The sequence below is a fragment of the Stenella coeruleoalba genome, assembly GCF_951394435.1.
Source record: "Stenella coeruleoalba genome assembly, contig: scaffold_221, whole genome shotgun sequence".
Lineage (NCBI taxonomy): Eukaryota > Metazoa > Chordata > Mammalia > Artiodactyla > Delphinidae > Stenella > Stenella coeruleoalba.
The window spans coordinates 509,109-515,108 of NW_027646117.1; the positions used below are offsets into that span (position 1 = coordinate 509,109).

The 6,000-nt window shown below is 43.8% G+C and overlaps 1 long non-coding RNA gene across 1 annotated transcript in view; it reads left to right on the forward strand.

The window, feature by feature from the left end:
* Nucleotides 1–5,620, forward strand: part of LOC307181323 — a 318,684-nt gene extending 313,064 nt beyond the window's left edge. The window contains exon 5 of the long non-coding RNA XR_013826444.1: nucleotides 5,579–5,620. This is a non-coding gene — a long non-coding RNA (uncharacterized lncRNA). The remainder of the gene's footprint in view (nucleotides 1–5,578) is intronic.
* The last annotated feature ends 380 nt before the right edge of the window (nucleotides 5,621–6,000 follow it).

Here is a 6,000-nt window from a genome sequence, read left to right on the forward strand (position 1 = left end):
TTTCTTGTGACCTGGCCGCAACACCGCAGGATGGCTTCAGGCCCTAATCTGGATCCGGCCCGGCATGCTGAGCCTTTGCTTAATTCCTCTTCCTGGTGGGAAATGAGAGTTAAATTTGCCCGTCCAGACACCTCCAGCTAGCCTCTCATTGGTTCTCGCTATTCCTGTTCATCTTCCGCAGAAATTGCAAACTGGGCCAAACAGGAGGTTAAAGGGACTGACTCTCCAAGTGGGGAGAGTGTTAGTAAAGCGTCTGGAATGTTGCACCCGAGTACCAGGGGAGGAAAACTGAGACATACTTGAACACGTCTCCCGTTCACATGGTTGATCATACTTGGGTTCCACATGCATGTTTTAGCTGAAGGAAGAATACCTTAAACCTGGAGAGTTGAGACCCGTGGAATGGGTACCATGCAATATGACTTCAAAGGGTCTTCATTTGCTCACCGAACCTCTCCAATCCTATCACTGCTGCGTTTATGCCCCTGTACACATGCTTGATTCTCTTTTGGAGACATAGCAATCCATAGGTTTTAAGATACTTACTAGTCAGGTACATTCTTAGGCATTTAATATGCGGTGTTGAGTCCATTTCGTTGAGCAAGGAGTAGCTCTTGTCTATTCCATATTTGACTTAAGGAACTTTATCTGTGCTCATTTCAATCTCTGGTTTTATGCAGCACCCCAACTCACCTTTACCCTTAAGCAAGCATAAGTTGGTTTTCTAAATTTGAGACCCTGTTCTGTTCTGTAATTCAGTTCCTGTGTAGCCAAGTTTACATTCCGTGTATTACTGATATCTTATGATGTTTCTTTTTCTGTGTGACTTATTTCAGTTAGAATCATCATACCTGAATCCACTCATTGTGATGCTAAGGGCCTGATGACATAGATTTCATTGCTGAGTGATATTGCTTTGTAAGTAAATACCACAACTTCTTTATCCATTTTTCACTTTCTGCGATGTTGAACTTGTACTGTAAACGAGGTTCTTGTAAACAGAGGCATCCCAAACTTTGGGGTGGCTGTGTCTTTTTGATTTTAATTTCCCTAAGCTATAAGACCATAAGTGGCAGTGCCCTAGGCTCTGTTGCTTTGTTTTTTAGATGTTTCAGGAAACACCATACACTTCTCCCGAGTGTCTGTTGGCAATTTACATCCCGCCCATCAGCATAACAAGGCTCCCAGTTCTCCATGGCCTGTCCTGCCTTTCTGGATTTTACACTTTTTTCAGATGGCCCTTTTGACCGGGGGGAAGTGAGACTTCATTGTAGTGCAGATTTCCTTTGCAAGCTTGCTTGGTTGGCCAAAAAGGGCGTATGCGTTTTTTCCTGAATATATTCAGGAAAAAACGCATACGCCCTTTTTGGCCAAGTGCATCATTGTGGACGTTCTGCCTCTTTTCCTATGCTTTCAATGCAATTCCAGTCTACCTCTTGAAATCGATTTCTTGCAATTCTGCCCCGCTTTCAAGTCCTCTTGGCAGCCTTACTTCAGTCTATTTTTGGACGATAGCTGTCATTTATAACTCTGCAGGTTTGAGAATTACAGTGCCCCTGAGCTCCTTTCTTCAACTTGCTTTCTTGTGACCTGGCCGCAACACCGCAGGATGGCTTCAGGCCCTAATCTGGTTCCGGCACGGCACGCTGAGCCTTTGGTTATTTCCTCTTCCTGGTGGGAAATGAGAGTTAAATTTGCCCGTCCAGACACCTCCAGCTAGTCTCTCATTGGTTCTCGCTATTCCTGTTCATCTTCCGCAGAAATTGCAAACTGGGCCAAACAGGATGTTAAAGGCGCTGACTCTCCAAGTGGGGAGAGTGTTAGTAAAGCGTCTGGAATGTTGCACCCGAGTACCAGGGGAGGAAAACTGAGACATATTTGAACACGTCTCCCGTTCACATGGTTGATCATACTTGGGTTCCACATGCATGTTTTAGCTGAAGGAAGAATACCTTAAACCTGGAGAGTTAAGACCCGTGTAATGGGTACCATGCAATATGACTTCAAAGGGTCTTCATTTGCTCACCGAACCTCTCCAATCCTATCACTGCTGCGTTTATGCCCCTGTACACATGCTTGATTCTCTTTCGGAGACATAGCAATCCATAGGTTTTAAGATACTTACTAGTCAGGCACATTCTTAGGCGTTTAATATGCGGTGTTGAGTCCATTTCGTTGAGCAAGGAGTAGCTCTTGTCTATTCCATATTTGACTTAAGGAACTTTATCTGTGCTCATTTCAATCTCTGGTTTTATGCAGCACCCCAACTCACCTTTACCCTTAAGCAAGCATAGTTGGTTTTCTAAATTTGAGACCCTGTTCTGTTCTGTAATTCAGTTCCTGTGTAGCCAAGTTTACATTCTGTGTATTACTGATATCTTATGATGTTTCTTTTTCTGTGTGACTTACTTCAGTTAGAATCATCATACCTGAATCCACTCATTGTGCTGCTAAGGGCCTGATGACACAGATTTCATTGCTGAGTGATATTGCTTTGTAAGTAAATACCACAACTTCTTTATCCATTTTTCACTTTCTGCGATGTTGAACTTGTACTGTAAACGAGGTTCTTGTAAACAGAGGCGTCCCAAACTTTGGGGTGGCTGTGTCTTTTTGATTTTAATTTCCCTAAGCTATAGGACCATAAGTGGAAGTGCCCTAGGTTCTGTTGCTTTGTTTTTTAGATGTTTCAGGAAACACCATACACTTCTCCCGAGTGTCTGTTGGCAATTTACATCCCGCCCATCAGCATAACAAGGCTCCCAGTTCTCCATGGCCTGTCCTGCCTTTCTGGATTTTACACTTTTTTCAGATGGCCCTTTTGACCGGGGGGAAGTGAGACTTCATTGTAGTGCAGATTTCCTTTGCAAGCTTGCTTGGTTGGCCAAAAAGGGCGTATGCGTTTTTTCCTGAATATATTCAGGAAAAAACGCATATGCCCTTTTTGGCCAAGTGCATCATTGTGGACGTTCTGCCTCTTTTCCTATGCTTTCAATGCAATTCCAGTCTACCTCCTGAAATCGGTTTCCTGCAATTCTGCCCCGCTTTCAAGTCCTCTTGGCAGCCTTACTTCAGTCTATTTTTGGACGATAGCTGTCATTTATAACTCTGCAGGTTTGTGAATTACAGTGCCCCTGAGCTCCTTTCTTCAACTCGCTTTCTTGTGACCTGGCCGCAACACCGCAGGATGGCTTCAGGCCCTAATCTGGTTCCGGTACGGCACGCTGAGCCTTTGGTTATTTCCTCTTCCTGGTGGGAAATGAGAGTTAAATTTGCCCGTCCAGACACCTCCAGCTAGCCTCTCATTTGTTCTCGCTATTCCTGTTCATCTTCCACAGAAATTGCAAACTGGGCCAAACAGGAGGTTAAAGGCGCTGACTCTCCAAGTGGGGAGAGTGTTAGTAAAGCGTCTGGAATGTTGCACCCGAGTACCAGGGGAGGAAAACTGAGACATATTTGAACACGTCTCCCGTTCACATGGTTGATCATACTTGGGTTCCACATGCATGTTTTAGCTGAAGGAAGAATACCTTAAACCTGGAGAGTTGAGACCCGTGGAATGGGTACCATGCAATATGACTTCAAAGGGTCTTCATTTGCTCACCGAACCTCTCCAATCCTATCACTGCTGCGTTTATGCCCCTGTACACATGCTTGATTCTCTTTTGGAGACATAGCAATCCATAGGTTTTACGATACTTACTAGTCAGGTACATTCTTAGGCGTTTAATATGCGGTGTTGAGTCCATTTCGTTGAGCAAGGAGTAGCTCTTGTCTATTCCATATTTGACTTAAGGAACTTTATCTGTGCTCATTTCAATCTCTGGTTTTATGCAGCACCCCAACTCACCGTTTCCCTTAAGCAAGCATAAGTTGGTTTTCTTAATTTGAGACCCTGTTCTGTTCTGTAATTCAGTTCCTGTGTAGCCAAGTTTACATTCCGTGTATTACTGATATCTTATGATGTTTCTTTTTCTGTGTGACTTATTTCAGTTAGAATCATCATACCTGAATCCACTCATTGTGCTGCTAATGGCCTGATGACACAGATTTCATTGCTGAGTGATATTGCTTTGTAAGTAAATACCACAACTTTTTTTATCCATTTTTCACTTTCTGCGATGTTGAACTTGTACTGTAAACGAGGTTCTTGTAAACAGAGCCGTTCCAAACTTTGGGGTGGCTGTGTCTTTTTGATTTTAAATTCCCTAAGCTATAGGACCATAAGTGGAAGTGCCCTAGGCTCTGTTGCTTTGTTTTTTAGATGTTTCAGGAAACACCATACACTTCTCCCGAGTGGTTGTTGGCAATTTACATCCCGCCCATCAGCATAACAAGGCTCCCAGTTCTCCATGGCCTGTCCTGCCTTTCTGGATTTTACACTTTTTTCAGATGGCCCTTTTGACCGGGGGGAAGTGAGACTTCATTGTAGTGCAGATTTCCTTTGCAAGCTTGCTTGGTTGGCCAAAAAGGGCGTATGCGTTTTTTCCTGAATATATTCAGGAAAAAACGCATATGCCCTTTTTGGCCAAGTGCATCATTGTGGACGTTCTGCCTCTTTTCCTATGCTTTCAATGCAATTCCAGTCTACCTCCTGAAATCGGTTTCCTGCAATTCTGCCCCGCTTTCAAGTCCTCTTGGCAGCCTTACTTCAGTCTATTTTTGGACGATAGCTGTCATTTATAACTCTGCAGGTTTGTGAATTACAGTGCCCCTGAGCTCCTTTCTTCAACTCGCTTTCTTGTGACCTGGCCGCAACACCGCAGGATGGCTTCAGGCCCTAATCTGGTTCCGGCACGGCATGCTGAGCCTTTGGTTAATTCCTCTTCCTGGTGGGAAATGAGAGTTAAATTTGCCCGTCCAGACACCTCCAGCTAGCCTCTCATTGGTTTTCGTTATTCCTGTTCATCTTCCGCAGAAATTGCAAACTGGGCCAAACAGGAGGTTAAAGGGACTGACTCTCCAAGTGGGGAGAGTGTTAGTAAAGCGTCTGGAATGTTGCACCCGAGTACCAGGGGAGGAAAACTGAGACATATTTGAACACGTCTCCCGATCACATGGTTGATCATACTCTAGGTTCCACATGCATGTTTTAGCTGAAGGAAGAATACCTTAAACCTGGGTAGTTGAAACCCGTGGAATGGGTACCATGCAATATGACTTCAAAGGGTCTTCATTTGCTCACCGAACCTCTCCAATCCTATCACTGCTGCGTTTATGCCCCTGTACACATGCTTGATTCTCTTTCGGAGACATAGCAATCCATAGGTTTTAAGATACTTACTAGTCAGGTACATTCTTAGGCGTTTAATATGCGGTGTTGAGTCCATTTCGTTGAGCAAGGAGTAGCTCTTGTCTATTCCATATTTGGCTTAAGGAACTTTATCTGTGCTCATTTCAGTCTCTGGTTTTATGCTGCACCCCAACTCACCTTTACCCTTAAGCAAGAATAAGTTGGTTTTCTAAATTTGAGACCCTGTTCTGTTCTGTAATTCAGTTCCTGTGTAGCCAAGTTTCCATTCCATGTATTACTGATATCTTATGATGTTTCTTTTTCTGTGTGACTTATTTCAGTTAGAATCATCATACCTGAATCCACTCATTGTGCTGTTAAGGGCCTGATGACACAGATTTCATTGCTGAGTGATATTGCTTTGTAAGTAAATACCACAACTTCTTTATCCATTTTTCACTTTCTGCGATGTTGAACTTGTACTGTAAACGAGGTTCTTGTAAACAGAGCCGTTCCAAACTTTGGGGTGGCTGTGTCTTTTTGATTTTAATTTCCCTAAGCTATAGGACCATAAGTGGAAGTGCCCTAGGTTCTGTTGCTTTGTTTTTTAGATGTTTCAGGAAACACCATACACTTCTCCGGAGTGGTTGTTGGCAATTTACATCCCGCCCATCAGCATAACAAGGCTCCCAGTTCTCCATGGCCTGTCCTGCCTTTCTGGATTTTACACTTTTTTCAGATGGCCCTTTTGACCGGGGGGAAGTGAG